This window comes from Zonotrichia albicollis, chromosome 6, assembly GCF_047830755.1.
Source record: "Zonotrichia albicollis isolate bZonAlb1 chromosome 6, bZonAlb1.hap1, whole genome shotgun sequence".
NCBI classification, from domain to species: Eukaryota; Metazoa; Chordata; class Aves; order Passeriformes; family Passerellidae; genus Zonotrichia; species Zonotrichia albicollis.
The window spans coordinates 34,618,573-34,638,273 of record NC_133824.1 but is presented as its reverse complement, the minus strand read 5'-3'; the positions used below and the strand labels follow the sequence as shown (position 1 = coordinate 34,638,273).

The 19,701-nt window shown below is 39.6% G+C and overlaps 1 long non-coding RNA gene across 1 annotated transcript in view; it reads left to right on the top strand.

Annotated features, from left to right (window-relative positions):
- The first annotated feature begins 3,879 nt into the window (after positions 1-3,879).
- The window catches only part of LOC141729253 (uncharacterized), a 148,684-nt gene continuing 132,862 nt past the window's right edge, over positions 3,880-19,701 (top strand). Inside the window, exon 1 of the long non-coding RNA XR_012580640.1 lies at positions 3,880-4,003. This is a non-coding gene — a long non-coding RNA (uncharacterized LOC141729253). The remainder of the gene's footprint in view (positions 4,004-19,701) is intronic.

The window sequence follows — 19,701 nt, the reverse complement described above, 5'->3', positions numbered from 1 at the left end:
AAGGCTCTTTGTTCTTGCCTTTTACAGACAGGGAGCAGAGGCTCAGATAAATGAAATACCTCAGGCCTCATCAGCAACTAATCCAGAAGGACAAATGAATATTCTAAACCTAAGTTAAGGAAGACTGAAATGAGATTTTGTTTTTAACTCGGCAGTTTTTTTTGCAGACAGCTGCTGCTTCAGCATGAGAAAGTTGCACTGAAGGTCATGGAGATTTCACAGCTTCCTAAATGTATGCCTATGTGCTTACCCACACACACACAACACCCCTCCTCATCTATACAATAAACTCCAAGTTAGATCATAGCCTATGTTTAAAACAGCTGTAAATAGGATGATTAATAACTAAAATGTTAGGGATGGAGAAGAGAATTCTGGCTCATTTAATCTTGAAGTTCATTCAAAGTCATTTGAAAAAAAAAATCCCATAGAAGTAGAAACAGAATCTACCAAAAGTCTCTGTCTATGCAAAGTCAAGGCTATGCCTCATTAAGATAGGATAGTAACATAAGGAAAAGGAAAAGTTTGTAAAGCATAAAGAGCCTGAGGTCCAAATCAGAAAAGACAACTTTGATAAATCCTCCTAACTCGTTGTCGGATCTCAAGATTTCAGTCCTGAGATGCTGAGCCTCCGAGACCACCCTTGGGGGGCCCGGGAGTCCTGGAATGTTGCCAGAAGTGTCTGGTGGCTGGACTTTGATCCTACACGGGAGACGACACCTTTATGAAGATAAGAGGGCCTCACCGGGGTGAAGGGTGGAAAGATTAGCTAATTAGAGGGTGAGAAACAGGGTTTAGGATTTATGTACAGGGGGGTTTAGAGGAGTAAGATGGAGGAATTGGGGTGTGTCCTGCCCTCCTTCTTCTTCCTCCTCTCCTCCATCTTCTTTGGCCACGGTGGCACCTTTGGATTGGTTATTACTAAGAGTACACCGAGTTATAACAATAGATGGTATTGGGGAAAAATGATAAATATTGTATACGTAACAATGGGTATAAAGATACGTGGCTGCCCGGGAGGGCAGACAGTGTGCCCATGGCTGACTGCTGAGCAGATCTTTGTTAGGCTGAAAGAACATCTTTTAGATAAACAATTAATAAACATAAAAACCAGAAAGAAGAACTGAAGCCTCTTCTCGTCCTTCGACACGCGGGCTGCCCCAAGGCCACCCCGGGCCTTCCAGGCCCCTCAAACAGCCGAGATTAACCGGACATTTGGCGGTCCCTGGCTGGGCTCCACCACCACAACCTTTCGGGGAGATAAACCGGACAACTCGTCTCAAACTGGGGCAATCAACAATATGTGCTTTTATTTACACAGTATTTTTCATTGATATCACATCTCAGAAACAAAACTTTGTCCTTGGATTCAGATTTAATTACCTGGACAGGGACACCTTCTACTTGGTCAGACTACTCTACTTGGTCATCCAACCTGGCCTTGAACATTTCCAGTAATGGGACATTAACAACATCTCTGGGCAAGAAGGCTCCTCTATAGCCTAGGAAGACTAGAGCAAGCAAGTCTGGGCAGACTTGAAAGAATAAAAAATGAGATGGATTTCCTTATGCTATTCAGAAGGAAATTTTGCCTTAGCTGTCTCATGTCAATTGTTAGATTGTCACTGTGTGGCACTCACTTGAAAAATCATTGATTTGTACAAATAAATGAACAGTAACAATTAATTACACACTCCATGAGTACAACTCAGTTGGAAGGCAGAAGCTGTGCAGACTTGCACAGCCCCCCTACCCCCTATCATCCCTGCTGTGTGATCAGGATCCTAATTAACTCACCAGGCAATCTGTGGTGATTCCTCCTAGCTATTTTTTCTTACTCTTTTGATCATGAACATAGAGCCTGGCTGAGTTCAATGAAGACATCCCAGCAGCCTGACTGCATACAGCCTTTGGGGAAAAGAGTTACTAGGGCCATTAGATGTGCCCCATGTGAAATTCTTGCATTTTATATTGTCTGTATAAATTGTTTCTCAACTTCATCAGAGGACCTGATGAACATACTGTTATAGATACAGACATATAGATATATAGATATGTAATATCTAATATATATAACTTAGGTAATACATTAAGTATATGTGTAATATATATACCATGAGACATATGGAAAGCTCTGTTCTGATCTCTAAACTGAAGTTCATGAAAGAAAGATAAGAGGTTAAATGAGGCTTTTAGACAAGAAATTTCACAGCTCTTGACATACCTCATCGACTCTCAGACTCTAAGGACAGGGTCTGATTTCCATCTAGGTAACATTTAAAGGGAGGCTAGATCCGTGATCTGTATGGTCAAACCAAAAGATTTGGAGATATGATAAAATATATAGGTGACTGGCTGGGAGTTCCTGCAAGATGCTGTGAATTCTTTGAAGCAGTTTGAGAGCTGAGAACTAGACAGAGAAACCACATGTCCTACATCACTCTTGGAGAAAAGGCTTGAGGGAGTTTTGCTGCTTCCTTTGCTGCTGACTTCACAGTCAGATGGAAAGGAGCAGGAAAAAAGTAGATGAGAAGGTATTAAGGCAAGGCTAGACTTAAGAAAAGCAGGATATGAAGATAATTTTATGTATATAAAAGTTCAACATTCTTGATATATGATCAGAAGCCCTAAGTGAACCTCCTTTTTCAGCCTGGCCACACTACTCGGAGTCTCAGTCTGGCTTGGTGTTCTGATTCAGCTGGGACAGAGTTAATTTTCCTCATAGTATAGCTGGTATAAGAGACTGTGTCTTGGTCTTATGCTGGAAACAGAGCTAATAATACAGGCATGTTTTTGTTACTGCTGAGTGCTGAGCGGCACTTCCACACAGTCAAGGTCTTTTCTGCTCTCACTTCATCCCACCAGTGAGCAGGCTTGGGTTGCACAAGGAGCTGGGAGGGGACACAGCCAGAACAGCTGAGCCTAAGTGACCAAACAGATATTACAGACTATATTGTGTCATGTTCAGCATATAAAGCTGAGGGAAGAACAAAAAGAAGGGGACTTTCACGGATATGGCATTTGTTTTCCCCAGTAACCATTAGAAGTGGTGGAGCCACGCTGTCCTGGGGATTGCTGAACATCTGTCTGCCCATGGGAAGTAGTGAATTAATACCTTGTTTTGTTTCACTTGTGTGTGTGGCTTTTGCTTTATCTATTGAACTATCTTTATCTCAAACCATGAGTTTTCCTACTTTTACTCTTCCCGTTCTTTCCTGCATCCCACCAGGAGGGAGTGAGCAGCTGAGTTGCTGGCTAGGTTTAACCACAGCCCTGGGTTATGGAAACTCCAGCTTTATTTAAAGCAGTGATAAATATTCTGATGATACTTCCTGTATTCCAAGCTCAACACTCAGAACATGAGCTTCAATCCACCTCTTTAATTCTAATTATATTCCTTACCTAAATTGAGAAACCTATCGTACAACAATCTTTCAGTCACTATGCTTCATTATTTAACTTCAGTGACTGGGATAGATTACTGCAACATATCTTATTTTTTGTTGGATATTATATTCATCTTCTATCTGAACCTGCCAAAAATAGTTTGAAAAAATAAAGTGCAGTAACTGGCTGAAGCTTAAAATGCTCTTCTGTAAAAATTGTGGTATTTTGCCACCCAATGAATGATTTCATTTGTATTCAGTTCATTTTTTGTTATCTCTGATATCTTTTACCTGCAGTGTTTATTGTGCTTGAGGCACCAGTAGAATGTTCATGAAAATATTCAGCTATAACTCTATTCAGTCAATAGAGGTGTTTTTCCCTCCCATTACCTACCACAGTGCTGACATTTTATTGCTTGCTGAGATAGGAGACAACAAGAGGGAAAATTGAGTCATTTAATTCACATATCTAAAAATAAAACTCCCAAGAATGGTTTGCAGAAGAACAAGTAATTGCTGCAGAATTCACAGGCTCTATTGTTCATTGAAGGGAGAATATTCTGGAGATGAAATATATGGAATCATATGGAAATTAATGACTGTTTGTGATACCACAGGTATGTTGAAATGCTTGAACTTTCCTATGTCCTTTCTATCAAAGGATGACTTTATCTGATGTCAATTGGATAGATATACAAATGTATTGTGACATTTTAAGTGCTTCTATCATTGTAGTTGTAGAAATCTTCACATGCATTAATAAGTCCAGTTTTCCAGCAACTTGAAAGGTAGGGAAGTGTCTCCCATGACAAACAGGAATGAAGGAGTCATAGATTGAATAGGTTAGTCAAGGTCACACGGTAAGTCTGTGGTCATATCAAATGAATCTCTTGATCTCTCAAAGATCAAGAAAGATCTCTTGATCACTCAAAGAACAAAACCAAACTTTTCTCTGTACGAGACAAATTATATACTTTGCCAAGTCTAAAGCCATAATTATGCAACACAAAGATCATTATGCTCTGAAATACAGACTTCTACTATACCTGTAGTCAGCCTTACCAAGTTTTGAAAAGAGAGCTGTAAAGCTGGTGTAGCCACCAGTTGCCATGGTGAGTAAGGAACAAAGATTGTCTTACTGCTTCTAAAAATATGTTTGTAATGGATAGGGATAAATCCAGAAAAGTAGAAAAAATAGACAAAATGGCTGTTAAATATTACTGTGCAAACCCTAGACCCTTCTCTGAAATATTGAACTATTAGAAGTCAAAAATACTAAGATCCTCTTTTACATTCAATCTTTACTGGGACTACAGCATCTGAAAAACAGTTTGGTTTTTTAATTTAAGTCAGATTTATGCTGACTCTGTCAAAGTTAAGATCAGTCTTGGGGTGCCTCTAATGTCTGGGAGCTCTGAGAAGCCCTTTTGAAAACCTTGTGTAAATGGGAGGTGGCTGAATAAGAAGTGGATTGAAAGAGCTGTATGGTAAAAAAATATTTGAAGTGCACCCTTACAAAACCTAGGATTCTGCTGCAGTCTTGAGCACCATCTACTGGACCTCTATTTGCTGACTAATTGCTGCTTACACGTCAACACAGGACAGCATCAGGGCTATTTCTGTTTGGGACTTTGCCCTTCCCTTCCCTCAAGGTGTCCCTCAAATCAGGCAGGTGAACAAGTGCAGAAAGCCACTTTTGCTGCACTGGCAAGATGCAAGCAGTATCTCCTCTCTTGAGTTAGTGAGGTGAAACAAATGCAGCATGGTGGAATCCAGGATCTGTCCCACAATGTACTAATGAGCTCTTCATGGGTTGTTAATCCTGAACTTCTGTTGTCTATTTTCTTCCACATATGCAACATGTCAGGCAGAACAGACAGAGCAAACTTCATTTTCTATTCTCTCAGGTTTCTCCCAAGGTAAAAGAACTGTTGCAAGAAAATATTTTTTGCAAGATTGTAGACCCACATGGATTGGGAATCAGGTTTTGACTGTGATTTTGTTGAAAGTTCTGCGGGGTTTCATGGCTGAGTGTTTCTTTGGTATTTTTGGCTTTTTTCTTTCCTTTCTCCCCAAGGTAGTTTATGGACATAAGAGAATCTGTTCGTCTGAGTGGTATTATTTCTTTAAAAAATCATTAAAAGTATGAACCCTATTTTCTAGGAGGAAATGACAAATTTTCAATTGACACTGACAAATCTTGAATCTGTGCTTGCTCATGCATCCACCCATGTGCTAATGTAGAAATGGCTTTTCACTTAGTATTTTTCTTATGGGCTCAATACAATTTTCTCTCTCCAAAACTAACTATTGTTTTGAGAAAAGCAGATATCAGTGCAGACATTCAATCTAAGATCTAGTTTAACCTCATAAGTTACTTTTTTAATAAGTGACAACAAACAGCATCCTAGGCTCTGCCTTCCAAAACCTTTAATCCTTAGTGAGAATGTTCAGATCCGCAGGAAGAGCATTTCTTCTTCCTCCATTTTAAGGGATAGTTCCATAAAACAAAAAGTGCAGACAGAATTCACTCCTCCAGGAGAACTTAAAAAGTGGAACATTGGGCTCCTCTTTCAATGCACCAGTTTCCTTATTGCTTCAGTCAACACAAGTGCAATTAAAATGTGGTTTTCTGGAAGTAATGGGAAATCACAAAGTAGGAGATTAATGTCTGTCCCACATACATAAAGCTTCTTTGTCCCAGGAACAGTCATCATCATTCATGAGCACTTTAATTCTTGTTCCTGGTTCACTGTGACATTTTCTCCTGTATTTAAAACAACAATTCGCTTATTTGCTTGTTTGCTGCTCTACTTCCCCTATCAAAGGAGAAACCCAGCACCCAAAAAAGGAACAAATGGAAACAGTCTATCCAGAGAAGGGGCATCCCTTATTGTGTTTGAATTCTACTTGCTTATACACACGAATCACACATGATAGCAGTAAGCCCCGACACTTCAAGATCTTTTCCATTCTGTATTGTCTCCATTCACTTGTTGCTTTAAAGGAGGGATAAGAGGAGTTGTTATCTTGCCAATTGGGAGGTACAGACTGAAATTTAGCAGAGATAACCAAAATTAAAACATCAAAGAGAAATAAGGAGATTTCTGTCTTTCCCATTAATCCCTAATCATTTTGCCTCTTATCAGTTATTTAACCAATGAATTTATGTTCCAAGTTTGAGCAGCTGCAGGAAGCAAGGGCTGGGAAAGGAGAGTGCTTAAAAGTGGCATCTGTCTGTTAGTGGTAATTAAGCCAAAATATGCAAAGTTTTAGAGTTCTAACTGCTCCCGTTAAGCTGTTGATGAGCAATAAAATCTCTGATTAAATTTTAAGCGTAGGGAAATGGGCCAGGCTTCTGACATGGGGAGGCTGCCAGAATGGAGTGTGGGCAATCACACGTGCTGCCTGCCTGTGCTAGAGTGGAGACAAGGCACTGAGGGTGGGGGGCTGACTGACTATCCCAGCCAACATCACCTCACCACTGCTCTGGGGCTCCATTCTGTGCAACTGACAGCCCCCAAAGCCGCAGCCATTTACAGCATGGTGAAGACATAAACCATAGGGTTGAATGACTTTTGCACAGCTTTATTTTTCAAATATATGTGCATACCACAACCAGCAATTTTTACTTTCTTTCTTTCTTTCTTGCTGTCTCAGATCATGTGGATTTCTTTGGCAAATCATAGTGCACTGGTGGATATTTACCCAACAATGGTAATTGTTAAGGTTAATTAATGTTTTCATAGTACTAAAAGACTGCTTAAAATCAGTTAATTGTTATTCCAGTTTATATCAGCATTAATTATCATTGTCTAACTTAGCCCTCCTCCTCCAGCACTCCTTTCTGTCTCCCATCCCTTCTGTCCTAACCTCCCAGAATGAACCAGAGGCATCATTCCCTAACATGTGACATGTCATGAAGCTCTGTGAGTAATGAATGAGCCCATTACAACTTTACAGTAGAAGAAACAGGTTAATCTTTTGTCAAACCTGTGCACACAGTGTCCTCCTTCCTTGTTACAATTATTCAAGGGGAGATGGCAGTTTCTCATCCACAGCCTTTCAGGTAACCACTGATGCATGTTTAGGACAGAGATAGGTACGACTGCACACAGGCCTTCAGATCCTGTCGCAGGGGAACAAAGATGACAGAAGCTGACAGCAGTGACCTGGTGCTCTGACCTAACTTTCTTTGAAACAAACCTTTAGAAAATCACAAACCAAAACAAAAAACGATTTAAAAAAAATACCTGTTTCCAGCTCTGAAGAATTTATTTAATTAAGTATAAAACCTAAAGCATCCAAAGTTCATTGCTTCTTGAGACAGTTCCCTGTACTGAGACTGATGTACATTTGCACATTCCATGGATTCTGTCGTACTGTGGATTCCCATCATATTTTATGATATTGACATGAAGAGTAGCAACCAAACAACTGAAAAATTTTATGACTTTTTATTACAGCAAAGAGCACATAACCACACCATAGAAAAACATAGGAAACAGGGTATTGCAAGGAAACAGATACTGCAAGGAAAAGGTCTTTTCAAGGAAGTATTTCTAGAGGATGTCAGAGCATCATCAGCTGTGTGTGGGTTAACAGAGGAGCCATAACTGAATAAGACATGGGATGCCTTCTTCCAGAAGGCTTCTGTTATGGACTTTGAGACACTCTGCTTGTCAGAGGAGAGACGGAATCCCATATTTTAATGTGCCTTGGTAGTCCTTGCTACCAGGGAAGGAAAACACCACGCCATCAAACGAAACGAAATGGCACTGATATTTGCCAAAGCAAGTGTAAAGAACACACTACTGTGTGTTGGTAGCTGTAACAGAATTAAAATGTACACAGAGTTATAGAAAATCCGGAGTGGGATTCCTAATCAAATTCCTATCAGAATTCCTTCCAAAGGACTTTATAGGAATTCATTTTTTCTCTTTCATGGGAAAATACAGAGCTTTCAATTCAGCTGGCTGTCTTCAAATAATGAATGAAATGAATTCTTGTGAGCTGGAAGTGAAATGCACTGTTTAGGCATAGATGAGTGAATGCTCTGCAGGATGAAGCTGAAGAGCTTCTTTTCTAAACAAGAGAAAATGAAACAGATTGATTTTGTATGGGCCTAATGCTGTCAGGAGAATTCTGCAGTCTTGGCGCTCAAGTTTATTCAGGGACTTAAAACTGACAAAACTGGGATACTGACTGGAAAGAGTAGTGCTTATTTTGGAAGTGGATCATTTGCTTTTTGTATTACAAAGTGTGTTTTCCTAGATGTGCTGTAGGGTAGCATGAGGAAAGCATTATCTGTTAGTTCTGTTAGACTAGACCTCAGATACTTATGAAGGGAGAAGATCAAGCAGAGGAAGAAGAGGTCCCCTCAGCTTTGGAATTTGCTCTTGGACTATCTCAGGCAAAAAACTTTCATCATTATGCAGTAAGGTAGCACATCTGTCTTATCTGTTTTCTTGTCCTTGTATTTAATATGAATTTTGAGATGTATTGGCTTGGTGAATTAGGTTTGTTATCTGCTCAAATACTTTGCATTTTGGCCATTGAGTTGATCTGTTGGACAAGTTGCTATATTTCTGAGCCTTTTGTTTTGATGTACTAAAAAGCTTTCCAAAACATGCTGGAGTTCTTGGGTACAGGAGATTTAGGATAATAATAATTTTTAAAAAGATGCATCTGAAATTTTTCTCTCTACTGTTAAAAAGCAATAAATAATAAAATAAAAAACAAATCAACAGGCCTAAAGGATATTATCTGCTTTTATAAAAATTAAATATAATTAAGAAAAGAACCAGCCAAACAGTGGAAAGAAAGACAAATTTGACACACCTATTCTGACACAGGAATTCCACTCCAATACACTATCCTGATCTCTTCTGAACATATTTTAACATACCTTATTTCTGCACTTAATTTTATGGAAAAGAATAATGAAATTTAGGCTGAAATATTAAAAAAATATTTGTAAAAATATTTGTAAAAATAGAAAAAAATAAGTCCTGATAATCAGCTTTTATTTTAAATAACCAATACACAGTACAATAGCATATTAAAGAGAATCTGTAAATGGTTTAAGCTGCTTTTAATAAATAAATAAATAAATAAATGGCTGCCCCAGGCACCATTGTTCAAAAGCCTGATGAATCTTTGAATTCTAGTCCCACATCTGACACTTATTTGATAGACTGCCTTAGAGAAGTCATGTCCACACATTATGTTTCATCCCCTTAATCTGTAAAATCAGTATGAAAATATTTACTCCCTAGGCTGTTGTGAAATTTAATTAACATTTCCATAGTTATTTAAAGATGTAAAGTGCCAAGTAGCATTATTATTATGTTGCCTCAGTCTACGATTTTTTGAGATGTCACAACATGGGTCAGTAGTTAAAAACTTCCAGTGAAATTTAAGGGGTTTGCATGATGTAGTTCTGCAGTATTAAATTATAAAAATTTCCACTCCAAGTTAATAATGAAAAGGTCTCTGGTATTTTTTAGGAGGCATTGTGCTGCCAGGAGTCATTTTTTAATTTGAAAGTAAAATCAAGAAACCCCCTGATATTCTGTAGTTATTAAATACTAATGGAAATTTCCCCATTGATAGAGGGAAGGGTGGCGTTTTAAATGGTCTTCATGATGGGATGCTGTATGTAGTTTCCATTTTTTCTGCTTTTCATGGCAGAAAGCATTCTTCATTTGCCATCATTCTTCTGTTTGCCACTTGAGTGTTTGTCCTCAGAAGTGGTAGCATTTTGGTGAAAAGTGATGTCGTTTTCTCTCCCTGCTTTCTTAAGTGGCTTCAATGTCCCTTGTGATGAGAGGCACAGTAGCAGAGTGAGCCATTACCAGATATTACTGAAAGCTTTGATGAGATGAGGTTTGAAATTGCTGGTTGTCTTTCTTCTCACATATTCCATAACATATGCACTAAGGAGCATTATTGTGCAAAATGGAATGGACTTCTTGGAAATGTGCTTAATTGAAAGAGATCCAGTAAAAACATAATTTAGTGAGATAATGGCTGTACTGCTTCTTATTCTTGCAAATAAAGGAAGTTTTAAATTCTTATCTGCTGAATCAGTTGATGAGCCACCTCGGGAAATATTTTATTGACACAACCGCAGCTTACGAGTGTCTATTAGCTCTCCTTAACCTTGAGGACAGGTTGCAAGTAACATATTTTCAGCCTCTTCCTCTCACCCAGAAACCATTTGTAGAACTTCATTTTTATGTCTGACTGATTGTGGCTTCAGTTCACTGTGCCAGGTGACTCAACTTGCTTGCCTGTGTTGGAGTTCAAGCCTCCAGATTGGAGTTCAGACTTTGCCTCATCTGCAGCCTGCCAGCCATATGACTTCCTCAAGACATGAGCTGGCATTGAAGCCCTGGGGAGTCTGGACTTGAGACACAGCTCCCATTCCTAAGACAGTGCAGCTGTGCTATGAGAAGTTTACACTTCCAACACCTTTCCAGCTGCAGAGCTCATTTGCTCTTGAGAACTTGTTAGCAAGGAAAGCTGTGCTGGCAAACCTGGAGCTGTAGTTTGCTTTGATTTATTAATTAGCTAGATTTGCATGCTATCATTCCCTCTAGATAAGATAAAAGCTTGCTAAAATTTCGTTATCTCCCATCAATATGCCTGCCACTTTTGATAAAGTAGTAAATAGAAAAATTAAGAGTAAATTAAGGAAAATAAAGGATCATTCAAAAGATTTCCATCAGCAGTGGTTTGTAGCTCTGGAATACTTTTCTTACAAAAACCACATACCCAAAATTATAGGTTACTTAAAATTCACAATTGAACATAGTACTGTTGAGCATGCAATGGAATATTATCCTATAGTACCAAGGGAATTAATTAGACACAGCTTCCATTCTGATATGACAATGTTTTGAACTCACTCTGCACTTGTTTTGCACAAATCTGGATACAGAGTAAAGCTTGTCTTTGCTCATAAACATAACTACAGCCAAACCCAAAATTAGGCCTGAAATTCTGCAGGTATCTACAGCTTCTGAATTTCCCTGGCATCTTTTGTTTTCAATTCCAGTGCACAATCTCTGTTTTCTATTTAAATCCACACATTTCTGATGAAAAGCAGATGTGAGTTAGCATTGACATGATCCTGCTCTTAGTCCCAGATCTGTGTTCTTGTCTCCAGACAATCACACTTGACTAATCTCTGGGGCCAGCCCAAGTCCTCAGTTCATATTGCAAAATTATCCAATACAGGAAATGAAACTTAGGGAAAGCTGCTTCTTGAGTTGGTTTTGGGGGTTTTTTGTTTGTTTGTTTGTTTTCTCTAAAAATAGTTTTTTCCTGGTTTCACTCATTGAACACATTCACCAGAGGGGCAGATGAGCATCCTAGCTGGAACATGGGAGGAGGAGGAAATAATTTTCCAGGAATTTGAACTTATCTCTGTTTAAATCATCATGGAATTAAAGCCTGGTAAAACCCTTTATAGCCAGAAATTTCTTCTATGATTAGTGAAAAAGTAAAAGTAGCCTAAATTACTTTATATTTCACCCTATCCAACCCATATCACCTTTATATATGACCCTTTATATATCACCCTATTCTTTATAGAGAGACCTTGGAGATACAATTCTCCTAACACAGGCACTACCAGTTGTGTTATGGACTAAGTTAAACGAGTAAATTTTGGAATAAATTAGAGTTTTAAATCCAGCTTTTATAGGTGCAGATGTTATGACATCACTTCTTCCCAGATCCAGTATTCCTGTAACAGAAACATAACTGTGCTTAGCATGTGGCAATGCCTGTGTTTCTCATATACAAAAGTGCTGAACATTTCAATTTGCCTTCCATCCTGACTCTGATAGCATGACGACTAAATACATATTTTATCATATCTTCGGTGTATAACCAAACACTCATATAAGCCTACCTGATTCATTCAATGTACAGAGAAAAGGCCAAGAAACTTACTAATCTCATGTTATCTTGGACATGAATATGCATTTATATGGGGGAAATTACCACTAGGTAGACCTTTTTATTTAAAGATTTCTAGTGTTTTGCAAAGGAAAATACTGCACAGTCACAGAAGGGGAAGTTGACATTTAGAAGATTAAATAACTACTCCATTTCCCCCTATGTAATGTAGCATTAGAGAAAGTCATAATTCAGGTATCCTTTATTCCACTCACTCTGACTGCTGTCTTGCATAAGATTGAGTGACTTTGCACTTAGTAGAGCACAGTGGGTATCCAGAATAGTGTTATGGATCTGTGACAGTACTGAAATAGTCTGGTCTGTCTGTCATCTGCAGTCGTCTGGCCAGATTGCACCGATTTAAACACTACAGAGGGTAGGGTTCAAAACCAGTGGGGTTTTTTCAGAAGTGCCAATGAGCACTGTACCCAGTGGATTTCTCTCTCACAATCCTGCAGATAGGAGCATTTACTGACAGAGTCACAAGGCAAATTGATGTTGCCTAAATGCAGCACAGGACTTAAAGGCATATATTTCAAACTAACAGGAAGACTGGTATATGTGCTGTGTTACCCACATCCAAGGGGTTGAAACGTGATACTTCAGCTGTGACATGCCTGTACCAGCTTTACCAGGTCTTTCTTCTGCCTCTACTACTCAGTCTGATCTGTGAGGAAGACAGGACACATTTCTCCAGCGTCCTGTAACACAGACATGGTACAGTATCCGATCTCAGATTTTCAGTGATATGAAAAAGTAATCAGAGGCTAAAGAACCCATTTTTTAATGTGGAGGAGCATTTCCCCAACCCTTTCCAGGCCGCAGCAGGATCCCAGAATCGCTCGTTAGGCCTCAGCCTTGACGAGCGGCACCCGGGCTCAGCATCTCCTGAGTGCCTCAGGAGCATCATCTGCTCCCAGAAACTGCTGCTGCCTAACGAGCTCCTGCCCTTTTTATTGTGAACAACCTTGGAAAGTATTTTTCTTGCCTGAATGGCATAGCACCTTTGCTCTTAAACTTTCAAAGAAAGTTGCCCAAACGGTGGCCAGGGTGAAACATTGTTATGACTGAGGCCCTCGCTTGCGGCCTGTGCACAGAGATCCAAAATGAGGCCTTTGGAGCTCTCCTGGACTGCAGTGAGGGTGATAGGCCACCTCCCCCTGAGGGATAGCTCCTGGAGCCAGGGAGCTCCTGTTTGCTGCACTCAGAGGCTGCTGAACAAGGACGGATCCCAGGCTGAAACCCCCATTCCTCGAGGCCCAGCCCTTCAGCCCTTCAGGAGACACAAAGGCATCCAAGGTGAGCATTTCGCAGCCTTCCAAGGAGTTTGTCACAGGTACCTTGCACTGACTCTTTATGTCTGTGTGCACACAAGTATGCAAATGCTATGGCAGACATGGGAGAAATGCTGCTCTCTTAGAGGTTTGAGTACTTTGGATATCTAAGTGAGTTAGGCCTGAAAAGAACTTATCAGCTAAGTTAAACACTGGTAAAATCTTGTTCCTTTGCTAAATTGTTAAGTTATAAGTTAAGTTTTGTTAAGCTGGAGTGCTGTTAAGCCTTTAGGCCATGTTTCTTCTTATTCTTGCTACTGCTATGCTTTTGTCACACACACAGACACACACACACACACACACACACAGTTCTTGGTTAATTTCGGTTTGGATTCATTGACTGAATTTTGTTTGTAGCTCTTTTTTCCCTTGGTGTGCCTTAGCCACCTAGTAAGCAGTAGAGTGAACTTTGCCAATGAACTCTGTTATACTGTTGCTTGGTATTAAATGTGGTTTTTTTACTGTAACTTGCTGGTGATTCATAAAGCGATCTCAACCGCTTGTTCATAACAGTCAAGGCTAAAATACACCTGACCAGGTGATGTTTGAGGGATTTCCTTATCTAGGCCCTTGCCTTACTCTTCTGAAAGCACCTCTCCAGCAATTAGTTTTGTGTTAGCCTCACAAGAATGAAAGAGGAATATGAACTATGCATGATCTTCATATAAGTTCATAATACATAGTCTTCATACAAATTTGTACTTCCAACGCTCCATCAGAAAAATTCTTTACAAATTTCCCTGTATACCTAATGCTAACTGCAGTTTTAATCAGAAATCTAAATTAATCCTGGTTTCTACATGGCACTAAGATAGCTTTTACACCAGGGATACAATTAGCTTGTGATATTTTATGGAAGAACTGTGGTGGTTTGTACACTGTGGTTGTAGCTCAAAGTGATAAAACCTCTGTATAAATCAATGTTTTTTTCATTTTACTGGCGCATGTAAATTATGGTCTTGCAAATTACTTAAGGAAAAGCATCCTAATGACAACATTTTATCAATTTTTTCTCTCTTGGGAGTTAATAGAACCATGTAGATTCTAATGCTTAAGTCTATGGCATCAGTGCTTTTTATTCCCTCGGAATGATATTATAGACTCACCCCAGGTCTAAGCACATCTCTCCCAGTGGTTATCATCATGTGTTCCCATATTACCAAGTCTTAATAACTTTTGTAAAGCATTCTCTACAGTTCATTGATGCACTGCAGGTATCATAAGTAACTGCAACTCTGAAATAGAGACATTCTATCCCATTTACTTCATTTGCTTGTTGTGTCAGTAATTCATTTCATTCCCAGGTTCCTGTCTCAGAGTTTCTACTGTAATAGGGGATGGGATGAAGTTTTAGTGTGACCAAAGTTATGCCTCATTGTCATATTCAATAAAACAGTCTTGACCATGGTCTGATAAATTGGTGGGGAATTGGGATCTTTGTGCCACAATGCTGATAGGATTTAGGCCTAAACAACATATGACAGTATTGGCTTTTTGGGAATCCAGTTTGGAGTAGCCCTCAGGAAGTTCTAAACAGGTGCAGCCAGGCTGGTGGCCTGCAGGCCAAATCTCACCTTGGCATACTCCATCCAGCATCTTGTCTTTTCCTCAGAGGAAGGAGGGAAAAGCTTTGTGTCTGACATTAATATTTTCTCCTGTGATAGCCACCATTTCTGTATCACTCTGAATTGAGGCTGAGTTTCCAATGTCAAGCACCAGTCCCTGTATCTGTCAGGCTTGGCCCACCTTGTCAGCAGGTGATATTTTAGAGCTTAGCAGTAGTCCAGTATGGGGAGGAAAGTAAGCAATATTTCCCTCCTTTCACTGCCTGGCTGTAGCTAAGGAGGTGGGCACAGCCTTTAGCACTGGCACACAATTTCACAGCCCAATTACAGGATGACTCAAGGGAATATGACTAGCAAGTGTGATGGTTGCTATTTGGCATATCTGTCAAAGTCCTATAGATATTTCCTGGCATTTGCCCAGTTGCCTCCTTAATGTCTTATGACATGTGTTCCCAAAGAGGCTGGATTGTATGTTTACATCTCCCTGGCCAGAAAATGAGCACCAAAGCAGATATTCCAAAACTGAGTTTATTAAGCAGTGCAAGCCAAATAGTTTAGAAATCATTTCATTTCCATACCTTGTTTTTCTTTACGATTTCTCTTTTACAATGCACAGTGCCTGCTTTAAACAGGTGCAGAACTGCCAAGGGACCAGGAAGGCTGCAGTCCCTCATTAACACACCCTGTGCATCAGGCATTCTAGCTGCATCTTATGGTAGTAAATGTAATGTGAGCAGGAACATTCCCAGATACTGATGCCAACTGGCAAAGGATGTCCCATGCCTATGCTGGTTTATTTTGTGAGCTTCTGAAACAGGGTGCTGCATGCAAAATGCTTATTGGAATAAGCAAAGCTCAGGAATAATTTGGGAAGCTGCTATTTGGCATGGGCCAAATGCCAGGTGCCACTCTAGCAATCAAGCTTCAATGCCCTTGGAATTCACCAAGATTTATTAGCAGAGACAGTTTTCAAGAAGAGCTTGCAACATTTCATAGTTTATCATGTTCACCATCCCAAAAGTTCTGCCTCCAGCTCTACCAGCGAAAGGAAATCTCAATTAAAGGCCAGGATCCACAGATCTGCACAGTAAATCCACAGATCTGCACAGTAGAAAGCACTTTGCATTTCTGTATTACCTCTCTTCTTCAGCATCTCCAAAAAGTATCAGCGCAGCAACAAGAAGTTGTTGTTTGTCCTACCCCAGATAATGGATTGGTGTTCTTAGTGCACATGTGAAAGCACTAACAGCCTTGAGTTTCAGTTTGCCATAATGTGCTCATATGAGAAAAAATTGTATCAGGCAAATATAGCTTAGTCATGAGAGTCAGTCTGGTTTGTGTATTTTGAACATGCAAGTATGTGAAGAGCATGTGTTGAAAACATGAAAAGTGGTTGCTTAGGTGCAAAGAATAAATTTCCTTGGAGAGAATTTCCAGTCTTTGTTTTAAGTGACCTCAGTACATAAGGAGTCCATTTGAATTAATAGCTAGAGTCAGAAAATCAAAATGAGGTACTACAACCTCATTCAGGATGTTTTTGATTGCCTCTGTTAAGGGCCTTTTCTAAACAGGCAAGTTCTAGGTCCATGCATTAAGCAGACCTACTTTGCTTTCTCTTTGATTCTCACAGCATAGGTATGATTTAAGAGGTTATTTTATAAAGCAAAAGAATTAAAGGTGTTGCTGAATGTATTAACATAAAAATATTTTTATTATTCCATCAAATACAGGAAGTAAGCACTTCAGTTAGTACTGTCTGATTTTTCCCTTCCATGTTGCTGCCAAACTACACTGAAATTCTTCTTTGACTTCTGCACCCCAGATCCTGGTGCCTCTAAGACCTGCAAGCCTAAGATCCTATTTGTGACATAGCTTCTCAAGCCAGATTCATTTTAGCATTAAAGCATTCTTCACGGTTTTAATTCACTGGTGCAATGTACTGCTTATCAAGTCAATCAGATGTTGTTCCTTGCTGCTGCTAATTCACTGAGAAGGGGTGGGTTCATCCTATGGGGTCCTGTGAGCCCCAGGCCAAAGACATGAGCAAAGCAGGCTGTGGGTGAGGACAGCAGACTATTGAGAGCAGCAAATAGTCACATTCCAGCTGTTTCCTTTGCAATACCTTTTGTCAGCCTCAGAATTGGTTCCTGATGCTAGCAGTAGGATTGGATGACATTTAGAGGTAGTGATGTTGTATGGAATATTCCTTCCCAGCAGCACCAGTAATTACTGTACCCTCTCTCTACAGGCAATCGCTCCAGCAGCTCTAAGAGAAATTCGCTCACCACAGCTCTCAACTTACACAGCCCTCTCCTCTTCCCATGCCTGTCTCATCCCAGCTGCTCACTGTGGAAACAGCAAAAACAAATAATGGCATTATTAAGTAATGACAATGGAAGTAATGGCATGGCTGAAAAACTCTTCCTCTTTGCCAGCAGGCAGCAATATATGTAATGGAAAAGAAACCACTTGGTAGTTGCTTTCATACCCATTTCACTGTTTCAAGCTGCTTCAAATTTGGATGTTTGCAAGATATATTCTTCATAAAACTCTCAAGAAGCACAGGCATTGTGCCTGTTGCACATGATCTATGATGAATGCCGAGGCCAGTTTTACTATGAGCACAAGGGAAACCAAACCATTGTGCTGATCCCCAGTGCTCCATTGAAGGTGACTAGCTTGAGCTAAAGTCTCATCCATTCTCAGCAACTCAGTCTATTTGTATCTTCTCACATATTTTCTCCTGGGATTGCCAATTTGTTGCCCCCTTAATAAGAAAAGAGTAAAAGAAAAAGTATAACAAGTAATGCTTTCCCAGATTGCTTAATTAATAACTATGTTTGTGTAAAAGAAAGTAATGGGAGAAAAATTAATACACTGTAGCTTTGTATATCATTTTATTTTGGGGGCAGTTTTGGCTGAGTTTCAGATCTGTGCTCGGAGTGCTGAAATGGTTAACTAGCTAAAAAGATACTCGTAGATGTCAGGAACTTCAGATTGAATTCATTCTGCAGTGATTATTAAGTATGTTTGCCAAAAACCTTGCTTTGCCCTCTAAACTCATGCATCCTATTATACCTGCAGTCAGTAACTACTCTTTCTAAAGCTGTGAACGCAGGAATCACCTCTGACAGATGATGACAGATCATCCCCATGAGGCGATCAAGAACTCCGACTGGAATCGGTCTTTCACAGCCCTGTCACTGAAAGACAAAAATTGTTCACAGCTCCTGACTTCTGTTTCAGCTCTCCTGGACAAAAGGAACTGCAGGACAGAGTACAGTTTTTTGCATTTATGTATTGTTTCGATTTACAGAGAAGCCCCTTTTCTTTGCTCTATTTCCACAATAACTCCAAATGACACTGTACCAAGATGAATCTGTGAACCAGAAAAAAAATGCAGTGTAATAATAGACAGCAGGTGCTACATTTAATTACACAGTCACATCATAATCTGAAGCAGAAATCAAAGCAGCCCAGTGAGGAAGCCTAACTGCTTTGCCTACTAAAGATTTAATATTGTTCATAAGATGTTAAATAGGATACCGATGGCATTTCTGAAGTAGGCAACTGTCCGTGGAGAGTAGAATTATAACTACTAGGCTCATTGTACATCAAAATGTAGTGACAATTTGGTGACAGTGGCTGCGATATGTGGTGAAGTGATGAGGACTCAGGTTTTTTCCAAATCCTGTCTGCTATCAGATTGGGGTATAAACAATTGCCTTTTATTTTTGGTTAATAGGAAAAATCTTTCCAGTCACTAAGTAGATGGGGGTTTTGGAGAATGGATGATAAAATACAGAGCAGAAAGCTTTCAAGAAAATAGGAAGTTACTATTCAAGGAAAAGGTAGAAAATGAGAAGAAACTATTTTTAATACATATGAAACCAAGAGGCTTTTATATGCCTGAGTTATTATTGAAATCTGCCTGTGATTTCAGGATGTGATTACAGGGAGCTGTTGTTTCATGAACGATTTTTAATCCTGTTGGCTGAGTCAGACAGGGTGTAAATTTGCAAGTCGATTTGTATGCAGATCACCCTGCTGCCTTGGTATTGATTTGAAAGATGCAAGAGGAATGTTCCCTGCATTATAAGGAAATCGACTGAAAAGAAAAAAAAAATATGCTCTGAGTCCCAAGAGGTTTTGTTAAAATCTGCTAGAGAGACACTGTATGTCATTCCAGGAACTGGAAGAAACTGTATCCAAGATACTTCAGCTTAAACGTAGAGCTGTTGACATCTGGTATGATGGTTATGGATGCAAAGGGCACTAGACTAATCCATTTGTTTTTCACCTTTGATGGCACTGGTTTGACCCACAGTGCCTGTCCCAGTGTAATGACCCAAATGAATCCTCTTTTTGAGATCACTTTCAGCCACTTCATCTTAGCAGCTCCTCTTTTAAAACTGCAGAACAATATCGCACAAATATAGGCTCTCA